This window comes from Caretta caretta, chromosome 3 (assembly GCF_965140235.1).
Source record: "Caretta caretta isolate rCarCar2 chromosome 3, rCarCar1.hap1, whole genome shotgun sequence".
In the NCBI taxonomy this organism is placed as follows: domain Eukaryota; kingdom Metazoa; phylum Chordata; order Testudines; family Cheloniidae; genus Caretta; species Caretta caretta.
The window spans coordinates 189929251-189954367 of record NC_134208.1 but is presented as its reverse complement, the minus strand read 5'-3'; the positions used below and the strand labels follow the sequence as shown (position 1 = coordinate 189954367).

The window sequence follows — 25117 nt, the reverse complement described above, 5'->3', positions numbered from 1 at the left end:
GCATGATAGTGATGTAAGCAACAAATCAGGACTTAAAAATATCCCAGTACAGTGGCTCTGGAACAATTTTTAAGCTGTTGGTGCTGAGCTGTGCCTCCTCTTGCCCCTATCTGCACCCCTCACTGCCAAGGGCTGGGGCCAGTGGGCCATAGCTGGGGGTGGCTGCAGAGCCCCTGGGCCAGCAGCCGGGACCCCAGGCCGGCAGCAGAGCCCCCTGGACCAGTGGCCGGGACTGGGGCTGGCAGTGGGCTGAGCGGGGCCAGTGGCTGGAACCCTGGCTGGCAGGAGGCCGGTGGCCGGTACCCTAGGCGAGCAGAGGAGCCCCCGGACCAGTGGCCAGGACCCCAGACAGTGTGACTGCCACTGAAAATCAGCTTGCATGCCGCCTTTGGCACGCGTGCCATAGGTTGCCTACCCCTGTGCTATCCTGACAATCTAATCAGATGTCAATACAGAACTCCAAATGGCTGACTGGTGTGTAATGCTGAATGTTTACAATTATTATGAAGTTGTGAACTTTGCATGACTTCAGTTATCAGGGTTTGCAGAACCATTCTCTTGACAGGGATATGTACAAGCACAAAGGAAAGCCTTTCTCCTCTTGCCTGCTTAATACTCTCACATTGCCCCATTTTGTTTGTTACCGTCCTTTAGAGAGGATGCCACTTGTGCTTGAACTCTCTGGGCCACCTTTTCTATGGGTAGGGTCTGATGGGACCCCCCTCCCCCATCCCTCTGTTGGAAAGACCAAGGAGCATTCCTTCACTCAGGCAGCGCCAATTAGGTGCACCTGCAGATCATGCGCCACCTGGAGAAGTGGAGGTTAAAAGGGTGGAATTGGCCACAGAGACATGGAGAGTTTTCTCAGGAACAGGAAAACTGCTAGTGAGTGCCAATAACAGGAAGATCTTAGCTGCAGCAGTTGCTAACCTTTTCCTTCAAACTCCCCTGTCTGAGACCTGTCAGTATGAGCAAAGGTCCTGAAGGGCTAGAGACAAGGTAACTGTAAACAGGGCACTAGAAAGACCTGGGGAGTGAGCTGAACTCCTGCTGGGAACACTAAGATTGCCCAGGAGTGGGAGCTCCTGTAGGGGACCAGGGGCAAGAGACTCACAGATACTATGGCTTGAGCCCAAGCTGAGTGTCGGCCAACCATGTAGGGTCCCACTTGTACACACACAATTTCATGTGTATTTGCCTGCCTACATTTGCAGGTGCATTTTCAGCAATGCTGTGGACCATCTCCATGACTCTATGTCCAGATTGGTGATTAGATTGATTAGATAAACACCCATTTTCCTCTCTGATATAGGTGAGATGCTCCGGCCAGCTGATTTAACTTTTGGGATCTGATTCTCAGTTAGAATAACTAGGAGTCAAAGGAGAATAAAAGCCCATAAACTTAAGTGACAGAGCCAGTTGTGTAATTCTGTTGATAGTTTGCTGTTACTATTTGTTCCATGACAAATGCCTCAATACGATGTCAGCTGTCCGGCGACTGAAATGCATGAAGGCAGCAAAGCATTACACCAGCAGAAAGTGTAGCAAACAAATAGGCTCCCCCATGCCAGACAATGCTGCTGTGCTCCATGGACATTCCCTCTCCTTTGTACAGGACAAAGATTGGCAGGATGTGGGATGATAGGGTGGGAGAATGTTAGTTCAACAACACCAGGGATGAAAACTCCACTACTGCAACCTATAGCTGGCTTTGGGTGACTATAGCACAGGCCAGTTTTGGCTGAGGGACTGAAATCAGTGTTCTGGATATGATACTCTTTTGTCACTGGGGAGCCAAAGCAGAGGAATGATCCAATCAGTGGTTCCTCCTGGGGCCCCAAGACTTCTAAAATCACCCAAGTGTCTCCTTTTTATTAAGATGATGTCCTAAGAGTGTGTTGAGGTATCCACACATTCATGAAGCCTCATGTTTGTGTGGGTGGAGAGGCATGCCCAGCCGAAGTACTGGTGCTACACTAGAGGATGCAAGATTTGATGGGCCACATGTAGCACAGGGACCAAATCCAGCAGGGGGTTCTCTGTATATCAGTGCTCAGGGAATATAAGAGGGTGGGGCCAGGCAAGGGTTAAGCATAGAGAATTCGCTGACATCTATGTCTTCCAGAGCCTTTCAGCTCCAGAGGAGGGTGCCAGGATTGCGAAGGCTATTCCACCCATTTGGAGGAGAAGAGTTCCAGTCCTGGGCAACTGTAGGGTGAAATTCCCCATTTGTGGTGAAAAAAGGGAACATTTTGAGACAGGGTTGATATAAAAAAATATAGGTGGCTCTTTGAATTTGTTAAGAATCACAGAATATCAGGGTTGGAAGGGACCTCAGGAGGTCATCTAGTCCAACCCCCTGCTCAAAGCAGGATCAATCCCCAGTTAAATCATCCCAGCCAGGGCTTTGTCAAGCCTGACCTTAAAAACTTCCAAGGAAGGAGATTCTACCACCTCCCTAGGTAACGCATTCCAGAGTTTCACCACTCTCCTAGTGAAAACGTTTTTCCTAATATCCAACCTAAACCTCCCCCACTGCAACTTGAGACCATTACTCCTTGTCCTGTCCTCTTCTACCACTGAGAATAGTCTAGAACCATCCTCTTTGGAACCACCTCTCAGGTAGTTGAAAGCAGCTATCAAATCCCCCCTCATTCTTCTCTTCTGCAGACTAAACAATCCCAGTTCCCTCAGCCTCTCCTCATAAGTCATATGTTCCAGACCCCTAATCATTTTTGTTGCCCTTCGCTGGACTCTCTCCAATTTATCCACATCCTTCTTGAAGTGTGGGGCCCAAAACTGGACATAGTACTCCAGATGAGGCCTCACCAATGTCGAATAGAGGGGAACGATCACGTCCCTCGATCTGCTGGCTATGCCCCTACTTATACATCCCAAAATGCCATTGGCCTTCTTGGCAACAAGGGCACACTGTTGACTCATATCCAGCTTCTCGTCCACTGTAACCCCTAGTTCCTTTTCTGCAGAACTGCTGCCTAGCCACTCGGTCCCTAGTCTGTAGCAGTGCATGGGATTCTTCTGTCCTAAGTGCAGGACTCTGCACTTGTCCTTGTTGAACCTCATCAGATTTCTTTTGGCCCAATCCTCCAAATTTGTCTAGGTCCCTCTGTATCCTATCCCTGCCCTCCAACGTATCTACCACTCCTCCTAGTTTAGTATCATCCGCAAATTTGCTGAGAGTGCAATCCACACCATCCTCCAGATCATTTATGAAGATATTGAACAAAACCAGCCCCAGGACCAACCCTTGGGGCACTCCACTTGATACCGGCTGCCAACTAGACATGGAGCCATTGATCACTACCCGTTGAGCCTGACAATCTAGCCAACTTTCTACCCACCTTATAGTCGTGTTGGAGAGTTGCCTGGCAGCCTCCTGTTCATAATCCGACCTGTTCATTATGACTACAGCACTTCCATTGTTAGCCCCTTTGATTATAATGTCAGAGTTGTTTCTAAGGCTGTGGATGGTGTTGTGTTCTGTATGGCTGAGGTTATTGGGCAAGTGATGCCTTTTGGTCACAATTTCAGCCTGTGCACATCTGCGGAAGCACTCTATGTAGAAGTCCAGTCTGTCAATTCAACCGTCAGGTGTCCACACGGAGATGTGCACAGTCTTTAAGGTGCCACCAGACTGCTTGTTATCTTTATTTACTGAGGGTATGTCTACACTTGCAGAGTTTTTGCATTGTAAGTTTCACCGGTGGTAGGGAACCAATGAAAGTAAAGTGCTGGTTTGTGTACTCACTTAATTCCTCAGGTGTCAGAGAGTGTTTACATTAGCAGCACTTCCATCAGGGATGAGAGCAGCACTCTAGGGCAGCTATCCCACCGTGTAGCTCTCTCCAGTTTGACAATGGCTCTTGTGGGAAGGGGGGCGAGGGGGTGATTGTGGGGCATCCTGGGTTCCTGCACAGCCTCCTCTCCCCAAACACTAATCAGCTCCAGTAGCTCAGCATTGCTCCAAGTAGGGGATCCTTTGCTCCGTGGAGCAGGCATTGTCACCTGGCCAGATAAGTGAGCACTTGCCAAGAAAACAGGAAGGGGAGTTTCAAAGTTCCCTGGCTTTACAGCGGGAGGGATGGATGTCTGTTTACCTGGCAACAGAACAGCAGAGCTGCTGGCTAGAGTGGTCACCTAGGCACTGTGGGATATCCTCAGGAGGCTAAAAGCTGTGTAAACAGGAAGAATGTGTCTTCACTTGCACATCACCACAAAAGCATCACCGGTAAGAACTGTTTCTCTCTTGCGGAGGTGGTTTTCTTTTTGCGGTGAAACTTCTGAGTTTGGCAAGTGTAGACGCTCCCATGGTTTTTGCGCAAAAAGGGGACTTTTCTGCTTTAAATGGCAAGTGTAGACATGCCCAAAGAGAGAGCTGAATTCAGTTCTCAGTTATATCAGTGCAACCCAATTAATTTCACTGAAGTTTTAAGTGAGGAGAGAATCTGGCCCAAAGCCTTCTGTTCTGCAAACTACCACATTGTACTGACACAAAGATCAGACAGCTTGAAAGGCTAAATAACTATTGGCCAGATCCTGCTGTCCTTACTCAGGCTACATGCCCACTAACTTCAATGGGAGTTTCACCTGAATAAGGACTAGAGTACAGGGTACCAAATGAGATTGCTGACAAAAATACCTTTTTTTGTCAAAATAAACACATTTTTCTCTTCTTTTTTTAAAATAAATGTTCCTCTTTTTAAAATGAACTGTTCAGAAAAAAACCCACAGTCACTTACAATATCAGTTCCACCACTTGCTTTAAGGTTAGCTCTTCCTCTGTAGATTGACTGCACCCTCTTTAGGGCTGCACGTTATTTGTATTGGGTTATTTCTATTTCTAAGTGTGCAGTTGTACAGTAAATGAAACACAAAGGGGCAGGTTTATAACTGAGCACATTACAGCTTTGGTCCACAGCCCAGAGACTCTGAGATGCTGTAGTCTTTTGTTTCAGACACATGTAGATAAACTACAACATTTTCCATGACTGCTACGATGCAGAATATGAGAAACTCTTGGGATGGTTTAAGCTGCAGGGTATTCTCCCAGAGTTCTGTCCAAGAATAATCTAGTAAAAATGTGGACAGAGAACCATCGACCTCTGCTTTCCCCTGAACATATGCAGCTCTGATCAGTCTGGTATTTCAAGAAAAACAAGGTCCTGAACCCTAATCCTCAGACACATAACAAAGCGTACTTCACAGCTGTGATGCACAGCAACTATCAGCTCCGAGGCCTGAGTGGGTCCCAAGACAATGCCTCCTTTATCACCCAGAGGACAAATATCTAGACAGCAATATTTTCTGCTTGAATGCTTCAAGCATCTCGCGCAACTCCTGACTGAAAGAGAAAACTGAGCTGAGAGTGTTTGCTGAGTGATTATTTTAATTTACTACTTGATGTAAATCTAAATGAACTGACACCCAGCTTGAGACGGACAGAAAACAATCATAGGGAAAAAAAGAAAGAAGGCTAATATTACAATGTCATTTGAGAAGCACAGGTTTAGGCATCTTTAGCAATGGCAATCTAAGAGATAGGGAGAAAGGGTCTGTATTCTGTTTTCTTCACTCAATTACCATAATAAGTTCTGTAATTTTGGGGCTGTTTATTTATCAGGCTACGATAACAAAGGAGATCAGAAAGTGTTGTCTGGATGGAAGATGACAAAGCACCAGAGAGAAAGCACTCACATGCAGGGTGATTCCTGGTTCTCATGCACCTGATTATTCTTTTCTGCATTCGGAAGCAAAAATAATCATTTTTTGGAAATAGCCAAAATGAAACTCATTTGGGGAGGATAGAAATGCAAGAAAACTTCCATGTAAGGTTTCAGAATTCTTTAAAAAACCATGTCATATTCCTGTCAAGATGCTGTGCAGAGCTTCCTCATATAAACAATGTGTTTGGAACCTGGCTTAACTGTTTTGGGGATTCTGTCACTGCTGGTCTGAGATCTGGGCTTCTAAATTCTGGTGGCTGCACAGCGCCACAGAGTAGGTGGAGAGTAATCACTATGGCTGAGTGCATGGTACAGACCAAAATGAGACTGATTTGGGTTGTACACACAAAGCCAGGTTTTGCCTGGCCTTTCCATGGCTGTGCATTGTTGGGAAGTGAGCCTGCCCTATTTGCGCAGCCAGTGGAATTTCTGCTCCCTGTGCTTAGCGGTGTGTGGGTTCTTCTGTCTCCTTTGTTGCTTCAAGGGTCCGCATGATCCCAAATGGAGCAGGGCAAAGAAGCAGCACCACAGCACCGTTTCCACAAAGACCAGCCCCAGGATGGAGGGATAGTAAGCTTTACCATGTAAATGGGTGCAGTAGTGGAAACATAACTTCTCCAAATTCTGGGAGGCATTCCGCTGAGGGAGACTGCTTCCTGGTGCTCCTCCAGTGATGGGGCAGTTTGGCACTGCCCCACCCGTGAGCTAGTGTCATAAATATAAAGGGAATGGTAAATACCTTTAAATCTCTCCTGGCCAACGGAAAAACCCTTTCACCTGTAAAGGGTTAAGAAGCTAGGATAACCTCGCTGGCACCTGACCAAAATGACCAATGAGGAGACAAGATACTTTCAAAAGCTGCGGGGAGGGAGAAACAAAGCCTCTCTGTCTGTCTGGGTGATACTTTTGCTGGGGACAGAACAGGAATGGAGTCTTAGAACTTAGTAAGTAATCTGGCTAGATATGCATTAGATTCTGTTTTATTTAAATGGCTGATAAAATAAGCTGTGCTGAATGGAATGGATATTCCTGTTTGTGCCTTTTTGTAACTTAAGGTTTTGCCTAGAGGGATTCTCTATGTTTTGAATCTGATTACCCTGTAAGGTATTTACCATCCTGATTTTACAGAGGTGATTCTTTTACTTTCTTTCTTCAATTAAAATTCTTCTTTTAAGAACCTGATTGCTTTTTCATTGTTCTTAAGATCCAAGGGTTTGGGTCTGTGATCACCTATGTAAATTGGTGAGGATTTTTATCAAGCCTTCCCCAGGAAAGGGGGTGTAGGGTTTGGGAGGATTTGGGGGAAAAAGATGTTTCCAAGCGAGCTCTTTCCTGTTTATATATTGTTAGATGCTTGGTGGTGGCAGCAATAAAGTCCAAGGGCAAAAGGTAAAATAGTTTGTACCTTGGGGAAGTTTTAACCCAAGCTGGTAAAAATAAGCTGAGGGGGTTTTCATGCAGGTCCCCACATCTGTACCCTAGAGTTCAGAGTTGGGAAGGAACCTTGACATGGTGGCAGGGCTGTGGGATTAATCTGAAATCATTTTGAGATCAATTTGAGATTTTTTGAACCAGAAGTACAGATTTTAAAAGGAATTTTTTTTTTCCTTTGGGCTGCTGAAAAGCAGGTTTTCGGCTGAAAGCAGTTAGAGTTTTTTTTCCCTCTGCTTTGGGGCCAGAGCAGAGACAAAAGGGAATTGTCTTTTGTGAGCTGGAGTTTTCTCTACCTAAAGGCAGGGTACTTAACCTCCTGTAGGGAAATTCACAAGTCTTCACAGACCTGAAGAAGTTTCTTTTTTTACCTAAGAGCAACTAGAGGGGTTTTCTGTCTATTTGCCTGGAGACAAAGATGTTAGGTTGTTTTTTTTTTAAGGATTTTTCTGTAGGCTGACAGTCACTATCAGAGAATATAGGCATCGTATTACAGCACAGCAAAATTTTACAAGCCAAGTTTTTTGTTTTGTTTGTTTTATTTCTAACTCTCGGGTGTAAAGTTAGTTAAAAACAGAGAGGCAAACATGACAGAGCCCAAGGCAGAAACAGCCAAAGAGGCTGCCCACAGAAGAGAACTGGAGGCAGCGAGAGAGACAGAAAAAAACCAATAGGCTGCCCACAGGAGAGCTATGGAGGCAGCAAAAGAGGCAGAAAAGAACCAAGAGGCTGCCCACAGGAGAGGAGAGCTATGGAGGCAAGGGACAAAGAACTGGAGGAGAAGGAAAAAGAGAGGAAGCATGCACTGGAGATGGAGAAGGCAAAGGCTCAGCAGAATATACCAACAAACCCTAGCAATCCTTCTCCAGGTACCACTTCCCATCCCAGAAAGTTCCCCACCTACAAGGCAGGCGATACAAGGCCTTCTTAGAAAACTTTGAAAGGGCCTGCCTTGGGTACAGCATCTCTACCGACCAATACATGGTAGACCTGAGGCCGCAGCTCAGTGGACCCTTAGCTGAGGTGGCAGCTGAAATGCCTAAGGAACACATGAACCAGTATGAACTGTTTAAAACCAAGGCAAGAGTCAGAATGGGGCTTACACCCGTGCATTCCTGTCGGCAGTTCAGAGCCCTAAGGTGGAAACCAGACGTGTCATTTACCCGACATGCCTACCACATTGTGAAACATTGGGATGACTGGATATTGGGAGCAAGTGTTAAATCTCCAGAAGATTTGCCCTTCCTAATGCAAATGGAGCAGTTCTTAGAGGGTGTTCCTGAGGAAATAGAAAGATACATCCTAGATGGGAAGCCCAAAACTGTAATCAAGGTGGGGGAGATTGGTGCCAAATGGGTGGAGGTGGCAGAAAAGAAAAAAACTGGTCACAGTTGGAGTGGATACCAGAAGGGACAACCTCAGACTACACCCTACTACCGGGGGCAGACCAAGGCCCCAACTACCCCCCCAAGGAACCCTCCAGACACCTTATCATCCTGCCACACTGTTCTCCAGCAACCCACCTCACCCCAGTGACCCGTCAGCTGCATGATGTTTTAAATGTAACGAGCCGGGGCATGTAAAGGCCAACTGCCCCAAGAACCCCCACAGATTACAGTTCATTGCACCAGAATCACACCAGAGGTCCTCAGGCCCAGATACCTCCCAGATACCCTCGGAGCGGAGGGAAACTGTGAGTGTGGGCGGGAAGAAGGTCACCACATGGAGGGACACTGGAGCACAAGTGTCGGCTATCCATGCTTCCTCAGTGGACTCCAATTTAATCAACCCAAAGATCCAAGTGACAATTCAACCCTTCAAGTCAAACTCTTTCAATTTGCCTACAGCCAAGTTGCCTGTCCAGTACAAGGGCTGGTCAGGAATGTGGACTTTTGCAGGCTGTGATGATTATCCCATCCCCATGCTGTTGGGGGAAGACTTGGCCAATCATGTGAAGCTAGCCAAGAGGGTGGGAATGGTCACCTGCAGCCAGGCTAAACAAGCCATCACGCCTAGCTCTGTTCCAGAAACTTCTACCAGGACCCGGTCAGAGGTGACGGACCCGGACCCCAGGCCAATGTCTGCAACAGCAGTAGTGAATCCAGTCCCAGAGACCCAGACAGAGCCAGTCCCAGAACTGGAACCAGCGGAACAACCAGCACCAGACCCATTGCCAGCACTGAATCCAGTACTTGCAACCCCAACACCAGAGGGCCCCAGCAAACCTGAACTGGCAGCAGCCGATAACCCTACACCAGAGGCTCAGCTGGAGCCTGAACCCCAACATAGTGCAACAGCGGAGAGCGGTTCACAGTAAATGGAAACATCCCATCCCCTACATCACCTACATCGCAGAGGGACCAAGCCTAGGTCCACAATCCAATGAGGAACTGATGTTTCCAGCATCAAGGGAACAGTTCCAGAGTGAACAGAAAGCAGATGAAAGCCTTCAGAGAGCTTCAAAAGTGGCACAGAGCAACCCACTGCCTCTCAGCTCTTCTAATCGATCCAGGTTTGTTGTAGAAAGAGGACTTTTATACAAGGAAACTCTTTCTGGTGGATACCAGGAAGACTGGCATCCTCAGAGACAGTTGGTAGTTCCAACTAAGTACCAGATAAAGCTCTTGAGCTTAGCCCACGATCATCCTAGTGGCCATGCTGGGGTGAACAGGATCAAAGACCGTTTAGGGAGGTCATTCCACTGGGAAGGAATGGGCAAGGATGTCTCTGGCATACCTCACAAGACCAGACATAGGTAAAGAGTGCAAAAACCCTAAGACCAGGTCAAAGCCCCTCTCCAGCCACTCCCCATCATTGAGGTTCCATTTCAGCGAGTAGCTGTGGATATTCTGGGTCCTTTTCCGAAAAAGACACCCAGAGGGAAGCAGTACATACTGACTTTCATGGATTTTGCCACCTGATGGCTGGAAGCAGTAGCTCTAAGCAACACCAGGGCTAAAAGTGTGTGCCAGGCACCAGTAGACATTTTTGCCAGGGTAGGAACTAATTTCCTGGCAGGAACTATGGAAAGCCTTTGGGAAGCTCATGGGGTAAATCACTTGGTCGCCACTCCTTACCACCATCAAACAAATGGCATGGTGTAGAAGTTTAATGGAACTTTGGGGGCCATGATACGTAAATTCGTAAATGAACACTCCAATGATTGGGACCTAGTGTTGCAGCAGTTGCTCTTTGCCTACAGAGCTGTACCACAACCCAGTTTAGGTTTTCACCATTTGAACTTATATATGGCCGCGAGGTTAAGGGGACATTACAGTTGTGAAACAGCAATGAGAGGGGTTTACACCTTCTCCAGGAACTAACATTCTGGACTTTGTAATCAACCTACAAAACACCCTCCAAACCTCTTTAGCCCTTGCTAAAGAAAACCTACAGGATGCTCAATAGGAGCAAAAAGTCTGGTATGATAAACATGCCAGAGAGCGTTCCTTCAAAGTAGGGGACCAGGTCATGGTCTTAAAGGTGCTCCAGGCCCATACAATGGAAGCATTGTGGGAAGGGCCATTCATGGTCCAGGAGCGCCTGGGAGCTGTTAATTATCTCATAGGTTTCCCCACCTCCAACCGAAAGCCTAAGTTGCACCATATTAATTCTCTACAGCCCTTTTATTCCAGAGAATTAAAGGTTTGTCAGTTTACAGCCCAGGGAGGAGATGACGCTGAGTGGACTGATGTCCACTACGAAGGGAAAAATGCTGGTGGCATGGAAGAGATGAACCTCTCCATGAGCCTTGGGCATATGCAGCGACAGCAGATCAAGGAGCTGTGCACTAGCTACCCGCCGACGTTCTCAGCCACCCCAGGACTGACTGAATGGGCATACCACTCCATTGACACAGGTAATGCTCACCCAATTAAAGTCCAACCTTACCGGGTGTCTCTTCAAGCTAAAACTGCTATAGGACGGGAGATCCAGAATATGTTACAGATGGGGGTAATCCGTCCCTCTGGCAGTGCCTGGGCATCTCCAGTGGTTCTAGTTCCCAAACCAGATGGGGAGATACGTTTTTGCATGGACTACCATAAGCTTAATGCTGTAACTCGCCCAGACAACTATCCAATGCCACACACAAATGAACTATTAGAGAAACTGGGATGGGCCCAGTTCATCTCTGCCTTGGACTTAACCAAGGGGTACTGGCAGGAACTGCTAGACTAATCCACCAAGGAAAGATCAGCCTTCACCACACATGTCGGGCTGTATGAATTTAATGTACTCCCTTTCGGGCTGCGGAATGCACCCGCCACCTTTCAAAAACTTGTCGATGGTCTCCTAGCAGGCTTAGGAGAATATGCAGTCACCTACCTTGACGATGTGGCCATATTTTCGGATTCCTGGGCAGAACACTTGGAACATCTACAAAAAGTCTTCGAGTGCATAAGGGAGGCAGGACCATCTGTTAAGGCTAAGAAGTGTCAAATAGGCCTAAACAGAGTGACTTACCTTGGACACCAGGTGGGTCAAGGAACTATCAACCCCCTACAGGCCAAAGTGGATGCTATCCAAAAGTGGCCTGTCCCAAAGTCAAAGAAACAGGTCCAATCCTTCTTAGGCTTGGCCGGATATTACAGGTGATTTGTACCACAATACAGACAAATCGCCGCCCCACTGACAGACCTAACCAAAAAGAAACAGCCAAATGCCGTTCAGTGGACCGAAGAGTATCAGAAGGCCTTTAACCAGCTTAAAGCGACACTCGTGTCTGACCCTGTGCTAAGGGCCCCAGACTTTGACAAACCGTTCGTAGTAACCACAGATGCATTCGAGCATGGTGTGGGAGCAGTTTTAATGCAGGAAGGACTGGATCAAGAATTCCTCCCTGTAGCATTTCTCAGCAAGAAGCTGTCTGAGAGGGAAAGCAACTGGTCAGTCAGTGAAAAAGAATGTTACGCCATTGTCTACGCTCTGGAAAAGCTACGCCCATAGGTTTGGGGACGGCGTTTCCACCTGCAGACAGACCATACTGCGCTACAGTGGCTTCATACCGCCACGGGAAATAACAAAAAACTTATTCGGTGGAGTTTAGCTCTCCAAGATTTTGATTTCGACATCCAACACATCTCAGGAGCTTCTAACAAAGTGGCTGATGCACTCTCCCATGAAAGTTTCCCAGAATCAACTGGTTAAAATTGTCCTTGAGATGTGGAAAATATTGTTAGTCTTTATATACTTGGTAGTATATTTAGAGGTGCATGTGTCTTATTAACTCTGTTTTCCCCTAGAGCTCCAGGAAGAAATCAAAGTCAGCGTTTCACCCTATCTCTGATTTGGGGGGCTTGTCATAAATATAAAGGGAAGGGTAAACACCTTTAAATCCCTCCTGGCCAGAGGAAAAACCCTTTCACCTGTAAAGGGTTAAGAAGCTAGGATAACCTCGCTGGCACCTGACCAAAATGACCAATGAGGAGACAAGATACTTTCAAAGCTGTGGGAGGTGCGGGGGGAGAGGGGAGAACAAAGATTCTCTGTCTGTGTGATGCTTTTGCCAGGAACAGAAAAGGAATGGAGTCTTAGAACTTAGTAAGTAATCTAGCTAGATATGCGTTAGATTCTGTTTTGTTTAAATGGCTGATAAAATAAGCTGTGCTGAATAAATGTATATTCCTGTTTTTGTGTCTTTTTGTAACTTAAGGTTTTGCCTAGAGGGATTCTCTGTTTTGAATCTGATTACCGTGTAAGGTATTTACCATCCTGATTTTACAGAGGTGATTCTTTTACTTTCTTTCTTCAATTAAAATTCTTCTTTTAAGAACCTGATTGCTTTTTCATTGTTCTTAAGATCCAAGGGTTTGGGTCTGTGTTCACCTATGCAAATTGGTGAGGATTTTTATCAAGCCTTCCCAAGGAAAGGGGGTGTAGGGTTTGGGAGGATTTGGGGGGGGAAAGATGTTTCCAAGCGGGCTCTTTCCTGGTTACATATTTGTTAGACGCTTGGTGGTGGCAGCAATAAAGTCCAAGGGCAAAAGGCAAAATAGTTTGTACCTTGGGGAAGTTTTAACCTAAGCTGATAAAAATAAGCTGAGGGGGTTTTCATGCAATTCCCCACATCTGTACCCTAGAGTTCAGAGCGGGGAAGGAACCTTGACAGCTAGTATCGCTAAGGCATCACTGAGCCCAAAGTCTGACGTCTTTCTTTCAGCACATGAAAGAGCCACATCACACTACCACCGTTTGCTGCATCAATCTGCAAAGTTTTTTGATTCCACCATGGTCTGTCCAGAGGTACATTGTGGTGTTGGGGTAGTTACTGGGTGAAAACCCTAGTTAGCTGCAGTATTGTTCTAACAATGCATGTGCATAATTCCCCACAGATCACTTTGAAAATGAACACCTGTTTTTTTAAGTAAACAAACCATAAAATTCCACTTTGCATCTTCAAATTGAAAATGGAAAACCCTATAGCACTGAATAGGGAAGCAAGCAATAGGGTTCCACAAAAATGTATTAGGGCTCCATAGAAATCACTCTAAAAGCATACTGATTTAGAAGAGAACAATATACCTTTTTAAAAGTGTTTTGAATCACTATCCTATAGGACACTATTGCAGGGCTGTAATTCTCTATTAAATTCTACGGAATGGTTCAAATAACCTACAGAAAGACTATAATTTTGTATTCCATTCTAAATGACTTCTATGGACAAATTAGCATGTTTCCCATCCCATATTCAATTCAAGTCATATTCAATTCAAACTGCCTGGGCATATGTGGGCATATTTCTATATGCTGTAAATGTATAGAAGGGCATGCCCCATGCTGCACACATTAACATATATGTACATGCAGAGCTCCATATGTATGCTATATCATTGTAATGTTGACACCAGTTATCTCTTGTGCTTTACTATGCAACAATACAAGATCACTAGAAGTATAACCTATTTTTTTTAAAAAAGTAAATTGCATCAGCATGGCAGAAAAGCATAGCTTATACTGTGTGACATTGATCTCTGGTTGTGAACTGAAAGCTGGAGACAAAATTAACCATTTCAACACAGTGGCTTGGAACAATTTCACCAGGCAGCAATTTACACTGCACTGTGGACATTTTTGCCAAGCACTTGGCAGACAGAGAGATGATCACTACTTCAGATGAAGAGAAAGGACTGGATTGAAAAGGATCATTCGTCACTAAGACCAACCTGAACATGCACAAGCAAGCACCTGAAAAGACTTTTAAAATATCTCTGCCATAATAGTTGATCATACAGTACTATCTAGGTTAGCTTAGTCCCATAATAAACTCTCATTAAGTATATTTTTCTAATTATACAACAAAGTTTGCTGAAAAGGGAATTTAAAATAAATGCCTCTATGTTACACATTAGTGCATACACCAGCATTATATAAATATATATATATATATATATATATAAATAAATAACAGAAAATAGTATAGAATCATGCCATCTTTACAGTTACATGTTTAGAACAATTTTTTTTTTTTGTAATTGTATTGTGAGACTAACAATAAGAAAAAGAAAATATAAACCAATACATTCAGAATGAATTGAGCTAACAGATGCTTTTTCTATAGATGAAATTCTCCAGGAAAGTTGTAGGAAATGTAATTTATATTTTTAATGTTATCATGCAGCTACTATAGATGCAGTTCTCTTTGCATTAATAAAGTGTCCAGTTAACATATTATTAGAATTTGAAAATTGAAGGTTGGATCCTGCAACACTTATATGAGTCATGCTTTATCACATGGGTTGATCCCAACATGAGAAAATGTTGCAGGATAAGGACCTTCTGAAATAAGCAAAACTTCATTAGACTCTTCAAGTGTCTTTAGTGTTGTGTTCTAACAGAGCCCAAGACTTCAAGCACATGTAAACTCACTTCACTCACATGAGTATTCCCACTGATGTCAATGGGATTTTAGACTTGCGTGTGTACGATAAGATTGGTACGTAAGATATGCAACATACTGGAAGGCGATAATATTAAAAATATTTTCATACCTTCATTTTCTCAAAACTATTTGATGATGTACAATAAATTCTAAACACTAATGCAATGATACAGACCTAGATTCTGACCCATGCTTAGTAGCTCCTGCTGCTTATTCCTCAACAGAAGCAACATTCCGCTGCTCATGATGTCACAATTAGCTGTTGCAGAGATGACTGTGATGTCACAAAAAGGGGATGAACTCAACTGGAGAATGAGCAGTCTGAAGAGCAGATGAATTCCTTAGCAACACATAGCTAAATTTCGTACAAGCAACCCTTGTAATAGAAAGTGATGGAAGAATCCCCCACTTCCAGAAATACATGCTACATTAGCAAAGTTATTTATAAATTTCATCAGGTGCCATCAACACTTTAAACCCACCAAAACAATGCATATTTAAAATAATAATATTAATAATATCCCCCTCCCAATAGATTTAAGAGCTCTGGCTTTAAAAACAAGAACACTATAAACACTCAGATTCTCTGAATTCTTTCTCATGTCACAGAATTTTAGTTCAATTTATCTAGGTAAGTTTTAATTACTGCCTCCCCAGAAAGACAATACTCTGTGTAAATAAAAGAAATATAATTGATAAATGTAAAACCTGAGATGATACTGGGTTGTTTAAATAGACCATTAAGCTCAAATGTCTGAAGTTAAATTAGACTGTATTCTCTTTTACCTATGGCTTTTTTAAGCACAACTGGCATGTGCAGTCTTGTCCATGTTAATTTTTACTGCAACGGTCAAAAAGCAGTGTAAGTGTGAAGCTTGTGAGGAATTTTCTATCTTGACGTCATCACAGTAGATGAGTTAGCTCCCTTGGTAAAGAGTGAAAGAAGGCAAGTTAAGGGAAATAAGGAATTTTCAAAAGAAAGAAAAAGTTTGAGGGAAACATATGGTTTAAATGCTCTCGTCTATTTCAGATCAAGCTGAGAGAGTTGAGATCTGTTGGTTCAGAGATCCAGTTCACTGCACATTCCTACTGTGCCTGCCTACTAATTGCATCCCATATTTGTCAATCAAATATTTGCAATTAACAAAAATATTCCCTTAAGAGACATATAACAGAGGCGGCTAAGGCTCCATTGCTTGGCTATTAGAGTCAGTGCAAAAAAAAAAAGTCTTTAAAAATATTCTGCTGATGATGACACTGCCAGACACTTCCAGTCAAAACATTAACAAGCAGAATAGGTGGCATGGGGACTTTCAAAGGGATTTTTTTCAAAGAAGAGAAACTTTGATCTTAGTGTTTCTGACCCATCCTCCACCTCTAATTCTTCAATCTACAAGTACATACAGTGATTTAATTTCAGTCAGTGCATAACTTGCCTAAGGATAAAAGTTGATCTGGATTTTTTTTTTTATTTAACTCCAATTTAACTAATGCTCTAGAGCTGCTCTTCCCTCCCCCCCCCCCCCCCCCGCACATAACAGACACACACAAATTCCAAGTAGAGACTGAAGAAAGCATAGTAGAATAATAAAAACTGCACATGGTTCAGAGGAAGTACTAATTAGTAAATCGGTAGAAATGCCAGTTATTTGTTGGGAATTCTGTATGCAACAATGAAGCTTAGCAGCTATGCACTGATGTTTAATAAATCTATTTTATATCTGAAGGTGGTATTTGAATGCTTGTATCACTGTGGTTTGAGTCAAACAAAGTTCTGTGATAAGAAATGATTGAACAAAACAAACAAAATCCCAACCCTGTCTTCTCGGATAAAGTCCAAATATAAGTCCACAAGAGGGATATCTCATTCAAATCAACAACTTGTTGTAATTGCATAAACCCCTCAGTCACAGAAACATGATAGAATTTGTGATGGACTATTATACTCAAAGAAATGCCTGGTGTAAATGGAGAGCTTTTGCAATATGTTACTACTGGACATATTCTTATATGACCAAAGTGGTGAACTTTATACCTCATTTATAACAAAATGGACTGGTCTGAGCGCAGGACAAAGAGTTAATGACTCCAGAATTCCAATCCCACTGCTAACATAACTCCCTTTGTGTTCTTGTGCAAGTCATTTAATCTACCTGAAAGTATTGCTAAGAGGGTTAGGTTTGGTCTACACTAGAAAAGGTTTGCTGGTACAGCTATACCAATATACCTATACAGTAAACCCTTCTAAAGTAGACACAGCTTATACAAGCAAAATACTGCTTTGTTGCCACAATAAAATAAGCTATACAGCTAAAGCACTTTTTTTTTTTTGCATAACTGCATCTACTTTTCGGCTTCTGTATGTATAGAAATATAATTAAAAATCATATCTGTATGTGACTTTTCTATATGGCAAAAGTTTCTTGTTTAGATTTGGCCTTACTTAACTAATGTTTGCAAAGTGGTTAGAAAATGCAAAGTGCTATGGTGGTTCTAAGTGTTATTGCCACAGCTTATTTTTAAATAAATTAGCCACCTAGGTTGTGGGTGATTGTAAAGCTAAATATTTGCAATTTTTATACCTGCAGAAAATGGGTGGAGGTAATGGGATACAAGGTTCTCATGTAGCCCCATGTCTGTAAGGCTGAAAATAAAAGGTAGCTGTGGCTGTAGTCTCTAAAAAAATCTCCTTTAAGATATGTGCTGGCCAATTTTACCTTACTGTGTAGTACAATTGCTGGCTATAATTTGAAAGAGACACTGGACATTCTGAGTCAAGTGGCAATTTGACTTTCATACAGTGTATAATTCCATAGCAAAGAAACATGAACCAAGAGCCCTGCCTTGGGTGTTTTGAAAAATTTAGTGATGTCTCTTATTGTCTGACTTATTATGAAAGGAAACAAATTCATCACTTTGACTGCAAGGAACTGGAGAACAGAAAAACAAGGCAGCTGAACAACAGACTTATCCCACACCAGGCTTGTAGGCGGATAATCAGCCTACTGACCAGCCACAGACTTCGAAGCCACTGATGAATAAACAGAATCTAAAGCTTGGCATTGTATCCCACAGCTGCCTATGTGTCCCAATGTGTGGCCACTGGTGTTGGCTTTGAAAATGGAGCAGATAAAGGAGGACAGCAAAGCTGGGCAACACAGATAGCAACAAAAAGAAGGCAGTGCCTAACTAGCATTGAAATGGCTCATGTCAATGAGATTTACAATTGCATAGTTGCCTAGAAAAGCATTATTTGAGCATATAAGTATTCAGCTATCAAGTTGCAGTGGGTTGTCAGATTACAGAATTTTATCATCAAGTTTGGGGTGGGGGAAAGGGTGAGGAAAGGTAGGGTGACCAGATGTCCCGATTTTATAGGGACAGTCCAGATATTTGGGGCTTTGTCTTCTATAGGAGCCTATTACCCCGCACCACCTGTCACAATTTTTCACACTTGCTGTCTGGTCACCCTCGGCAAGGGAAAAGCAAGAAGAGAAGGAAGATATTTTCTGTTTATGGCCTTCATTTCCTGGGTGCGAGACACTTTTAATCCAGGAGGTTCTGTGGTAGAGTAAATTTGTTTCACAAGATAGAGGTGTCTGAAATATTTAAGAAGTTCCCTGGTTTTTATTTGTAACGTCATTGATGATAAAGCTTGCACATCATGACATGGTGAGTTGAAGCAGTGATGAAGAGGCTATTGCATATGCTCTTCCCAGCTGAATTGTTGTTCTCATTGTTGTTTTTAAAGCACAGAGAAAGTGTCTGGAACAGCTGCTAATAAGCTCTTATGCGACTCCACTAACATTTTGATCTGATCACCAGAGAAGGGCATAGTGGGAGCTGCAGAACTTGGTATCAATGGTTTGACAAAAACATCCCTGACATATTTCAGCTACAGTAGAAAGTTTTTGACACTGCAAAGAAATTAAATTGTGTGCATGCAAGAGTTGAAAGGTTGAATAAGAATGTGGGATTTGTGTGTGTACTCAAGAAATTGAAAGCATGTGCAAAGCAGATTGTGGCACCCTGAACCTGCCAAAGTAGGACCATGCATGTGATATCTCAGAAATTATAGGGGGAGATTTTCCAAGACAGAAATAGAAGTTTGAGGCTCAATTTCCATAGACTTTCAGTGGATGAACTGGGCATTGTGTATTTCTATTTCATGGCTGCCTCAAGCAATTTGGACCTCAATCTAAAATACTCTTGTTTGAGGTTTCCAATTTCCATTTTAGGTTGACCTAAAACAATGGTGTGTCTTGACAATGTTGTGATTTGCATGGCAAAACTCAATTCCCAGTCTACTGCAGGACTGTCGCTTAGAAGCTGCATGCACCTACAGCAAATTGCAACTGATGCTGACATTGCTTTTCACCTTAAATATATGTTCATTGTAAAATCCGCTCAGGTACTGCAACAGATCCTTGCACAGCCCACTATTTGTGTTCCAAATATGCATTTCTTCTATTGGAGGAGATATACAAACATTAGGGAGGAGTCTGATTGTGCATGAGCCTGAAAGCAAACATTGTAAGCAGAAAACTGTTTTCCTCAATGGGTCTCTGTTTCTCACCAGATAGTTTGGACGAGGACACAAAAGTAGCACACTTTGTCACTGCCAGTTCAGCGCCTGAGTCAGACAGGCTTGAGACAGGTCCAGATGGCATGGTAAAAAGTATGTATCAAGAATTTCCACAGAAATATATTGTAGGGCAAGGCTAATTACTACCCCTCCTTGGGTAAGGTGCACAGTATTTGTGAGACAGTGGTAATTATGTCTTTAGGACTACCCTGCTTAAAGTCAGATTATGCAATTGCATTGGCAGGGGAGAAAAAAAGTGTATTTCATTTAGGAGGTCAGTTAGATTCAGAAGGTTGAACCAGAATCTGTGTGCATGTACATTACAGAAGCATATATACAGTATATGAATGCACACGTGTGCACATAAGTACCCTACTGAAGTGCTATTCCACACTGACAGGTCAACAGAAAGGTTTTAGAACAAACTGATAAATTAAACAGTAATTAGTTATGAGGACCAGGTGGTATTCACCCAAGAGTTCTAAAGGAGCTCAAATATGAAATTGCAAAGTAGTATGTAACCTATCTTTGAAACTAGCCTCTGTAAAAGATAACTGGAAGGTAGCTAATATGATGCTGATTTTTAAAAAGGACTTCAAGGGTGATCCTGGCAATTGCAGGCTGGTGAGCCTAACTTCAGTACCAGGCAAAAATATGGTTGAAAATATAGTAAAGAACAGCATTATCAGACACATACATGAACACAATTTGTTGAGGAAGAGTCAACATGGTTTTTGTAAAGAGAAATCATGCCTCACTAATCTACTAGAATTCTTTGATGGGGTCAACAAGCATATGGATAAGGGTAATCCAGTCAATATAGTATACTGGGATTTTCAGAAAGCCTTTGACAATGTCCTACACCAAAAGCACCTATGGAAACAAAGTAGTCATGGGATAGTACAGAAGATCCTCTCATGGATCAGTAACTCTTAAAAGATAGGAAAGAGTTGAAGGAATAAATTATCAGTTTTCACAATGGAGAGTAGTAAACAGCAGTGTCCCCCAAGGAGCTGTAGTGGGACCGGTGCAGTATTCATTAATGATCTGGAAAAGGGAATGAACAGTGAAGTGGCAAAGTTTGCAGGTGATAGAAAATTATTCAAGATATTTAAGTCCAAAGCTGACCATAAAGAGGTACAACGAGATCTCACAAATTGGGTGACTGGGCAACAAAATGGCAGATGAAATTCAACATTGATAAGTGCAAAGTAATGCACATTGGAAAAATTACACATATATAATGATGGGTTCTAAATTATCTGTTACCATTCAACAAAGAGCTCTTGAAGTCACTGTGGATAATTGTCTGAAAACTTCAGTTCAATACACAGCAGTGGTTAAAAAGGCTAACAGAATGTTAGGAACTATTAGGAAAAAGACAGAAAATAAGAAAGAAAATATCATAATGCCACTATATAAATCCATGGTACCCCGCACCTTGAATACAGAGTCCAATTCTGGTTGCTCTGGATATGGCGGAACTGGAAAAGGTTCAGAGACTAGTAACAAAGATGATTAAGGGTGTGGAACAGCTTCCATATGAGGAAATCCTAAAAAGATTTGGGCTGTTCAATGTAGAAAAGAGATGACTAATTGAGATGTGATAGAAATCGATAAAATCATGAAACGTATAGAAAAAAGTGTTATTTTCCCTTTCACACAATACAAAATCCAGGAGTTACCTGATGATATTATCAGGCAATAGGTGTGTGTTTAGAAGTGGTGCCAGAGGGGGAGAAGCACACTGAAACAGAGAGAGAAGGAAGCTACATACACAGCCTGGAGAAGCATAATGTTGTGCTGGCTCAAAGATGCTTCAGGCTATCAGCAAAGAAATTATCTCCTATTTTTTGGCTCCTCCTCTGTTCAGGGAAGCAGGGCTTTATGTACATTCTGTGTAAATAAACAGGATTGGACAAAAGCAATACGGACACCATTATCAGTTTCTCCTCTTAACTGGAACACCCTATTGCTCATGGTAAAAAGGGGTAACATTATTGATGGGAGTTATGCAGTTACCATTGTTGTAATATCTATCCAGGACTACAATAAGCAATTTCCTGAAGTTGCTTCCATAGTTTGTCAGTGCATACGGCTGCATATAATTTCTGTAACAAGGAGTTTTTTCAACTGTGTGTTAAGGTTGGAAAGACAGGGGATATAAGGTAAGTGCTAGGAAAGAAGCAAGCTGTGAGAAGGATGAAAAAAGAATATGGGTATTAGAAAGAAAGAGAAGAGAGGAGAAGAATGAAACAAAGGCAGAAAGAAAGGAGGGAGAGATGGGAGGAAGAGGATAAAATAGGAGACTAGTTGAAAAGAACCAAGGGGAAAGACACATAGGCAGATGGGAAAGGGAGAGGAAAGACCTGAAAACAAGTTTTGTATGGAAAGAGCAAAGAAGGAAAAATGAATTTGAAACATTTTAACTGTAAGAGTTAAAAGAGTTTAGAGCCTCTTGCCATGAATGGTGCTGTGGAAGACCTAGTTTTTCATTCTGGCTGCATCAGCCCTTATTCAGTGTCAAATATATAGCAGCACTGGATCATAGAATCATAGAATCATAGAATATCAGGGTTGGAAGGGACCTCAGGAGGGCATCTAGTCCAACCCCTGCTCAAAGCAGGACCAATCCCCAACTAAATCATCCCAGCCAGGGCTTTGTCAAGCCTGACCTTAAAAACTTCTAAGCAAGGAGATTCTACCACCTCCCTAGGTAACGCATTCCAGTGTTTCACCACCCTCCTAGTGAAAAAGTTTTTCCTAATATCCAACCTAAATCTCCCCCACTGCAACTTGAGACCATTACTCCTTGTTCTGTCATCAGCTACCACTGAAAACAGTCTAGAGCCATCCCCTTTGGAACCCCCTTTCAGGTAGTTGAAAGCAGCTATCAAATCCCCCCTCATTCTTCTCTTCTACAGACTAAACAATCCCAGTTCCCTCAGACTCTCCTCATAAGTCAATCAGCCATATAGACTAACAATCGTGGCTCTTTTTGTTAGTAATTGACAGAAAGTGCTGTTTTCCATTGAGCATGGACAGACAGACTAGCCTCAGTGACAAGTGATAGAAACTTCGTGGACAGGTTGTTGCTGTGATCAGGCAACAGTCAGATCCTCAATTCAAATCTTTGAGGCTTTCTAGCAAGAAATCTAGGAAATATCTTTTTCAATCTTCTAGTAATATGGAATGGTGGTTTATCTGACAGCTCTGCAACTCTATACAGAGACCCAAGTAATTCAGCAAGACCAGACAGCGTGAGCACTGTAGATGTCAGACTAGATAGCTTTTGCTGAGCATGTACAGATGATGCAAATGTTCATGATCTGAGGTCTCCATATTCTGCCATTCCTTGATTGTGGAACTGACTGCAAAATCCACGTTAGTACAGAATTGTACTGCACTGATCTGCTCCAGCGCGGATCCGTAGCATAAATTAGAGTGCTGTAACTTAAGCCAAGCCTATGACCCCCCAGTGGTTATTCTACAACTGGGGGATCATTGGGGCATATAGGTACCCTGGCTATACCTCCTTTTCTTTCCAGACATGCTGGTGGAATCCTCAAAGGGCAAGTTAAGCCTGTTTTACATGGCTGGAGTGGCACAAATCAGCCTGGCCAATGCAAGGATCTGGCCCATAATGCTTTCTCATGCATTTTCCCATTTTAAGTGATCCAGGAAATGAAGTTGCCACCATTTCCACAGTCTAACTGATATCACAGCTAGTTATCACCCACTCAGACAGTACACTGGGCCAATCACCTATTTTCCTCCCTCTCCTTAGCCCTATAGGTCTTAATTTCTCCCTTGCTGATTTTGTTCAGATTTATAATGCAGACATAATGGACACTAAACGACAGACCGGGTATTTGGGGCGAGCTAGTGCTGCAGTGTGTGGAATGCCTTTCCATTGGTCTCTCGCTGGAAAATGTTCAGTTTAGAAAAAAAAAAACCCACAAGACTTGAGCATAAATACTCAGTAGTTTTAAGCATGACCTTAAACCAAATCTCTAGAGTAGCTTGCTTGGTAAAAGAAATGTGACTCTTGCATTAAAATTTGGAGCTAGACCTAAACTCCATATTTTAGATCCAAATCTAAACTTTCCAAGAACTAAACGTTCTTGTGTATTAGATCTCTGATTTTTAGTTCAGTTTCACAGGGACCAGCCATAGTAGTTGGATATGGAACTAGATCCAAACATTTCCAAAAAACAGAGGTGTTTGGATCTGAGTATTTGATTTGGGCCCATCTCTCTACTAAAAATCAATGTTAAGAAAATTATCATTAACACTTTTAGGATAGATATTTAATAAGACAAGGTTTGACTAAATATAGAAAAGCAAAATTTATTCCTTGGGTGTATTGTTTTATCACAAGAGTCTCTCCGTGAGTCCTCATACTCAGGGGGAGGGAGGACTGTCATTTCAGTCACAGCATATTTTCTGCATTCTCAGAAACAAGCATTAATTATTATTATATATTTTTATTATTGTAGCACCTAAGAGCCCCAGTCCTAGACCAGGACTCCATTATATTAAAAATATAATGTATTATCTGCAGATTCAGCCCTGTACTCTGATATCTTGGCATACACCCACTACTATGCATGCCTGATACAATGACCAATGAAGTTAATAAAAAGACCCCAAGTGACTTCAATGGGTGATAGATCAGCCCCCATACCTGGTACAATAATGTACCATACATGTATGCACAGATACCGAAGGTAATTTTTGAAGGTTATGCTGTAATGTGCACCCGTGGACGTGCCAAAAGGATACACATCAGTACGTTTATATTCCCCCTGCATTTTAAAAGTAGTAGCCTCCTATGGAACAGAGAACAATTGTTTAATTTGTATGTAATGTTCTTAACACACAGGACCACACAGGGCTTTATAACTGTATGCTAAAGAGCAAATAAATCTTTTAAAGGTGAAATAAAAGGAGGGAAGCCAGGCTGTGACTTGCAGAGGAGGGGATGGAGGCTGAAGATCAAGAACTGCACAGATAAGGGGTTTCATGAGTGACAGAGCTACCCTGTGGATTGTGAAGTCACAGGACCTGTCAGAGAAATTATTTTGCTTTGCAAATATAGAGGATCGCAGCAGTAACTAAAATACAACTACATCCCAGTCATGAATTTACCATTTTTTGTTATTTTAATTTAACAGAGCCTTGTTCAAAGCAAAATGGAGACATAATGGCAATGTAAGCGGCAATGGCTCTTTGAAGCAAACCTTCAGCAATCAACAATGAAAGCTTGTGATAGATTCATTCTTTTCTCAGTCAGTGAGAACCTCAGCATTAATTAATGTAGGACACACCTTTCTGAAGCTTGGTTATTCCCTTGGGCAACAGCTTTACCTCACATTAATTTACAGTTCAATGGCAATTTTATGGATACTTGAACTTTTATTACTGTATAACCTGTATAACCAGGGTTGAACAGATTTTGCTAGTAGGATAAATGAT

At 42.7% G+C, this 25117-nt stretch overlaps 1 protein-coding gene across 40 annotated transcripts in view; it reads right to left on the bottom strand.

Annotated features, from left to right (window-relative positions):
- LOC125633483 (uncharacterized) overlaps positions 1-25117 on the bottom strand; it is a 786124-nt gene that overhangs the window by 78344 nt on the left and 682663 nt on the right. Inside the window, exon 9 of one of the 40 annotated variants that reach the window (XR_012667840.1) lies at positions 15879-15979. The exons of the other annotated variants lie outside the window; for them this stretch is intronic. The gene's annotated coding sequence lies outside the window, so the exon portion shown is untranslated. Of the gene's footprint in view, positions 1-15878; positions 15980-25117 lie in introns of those variants that run through there. 40 annotated transcript variants of the gene reach the window in all.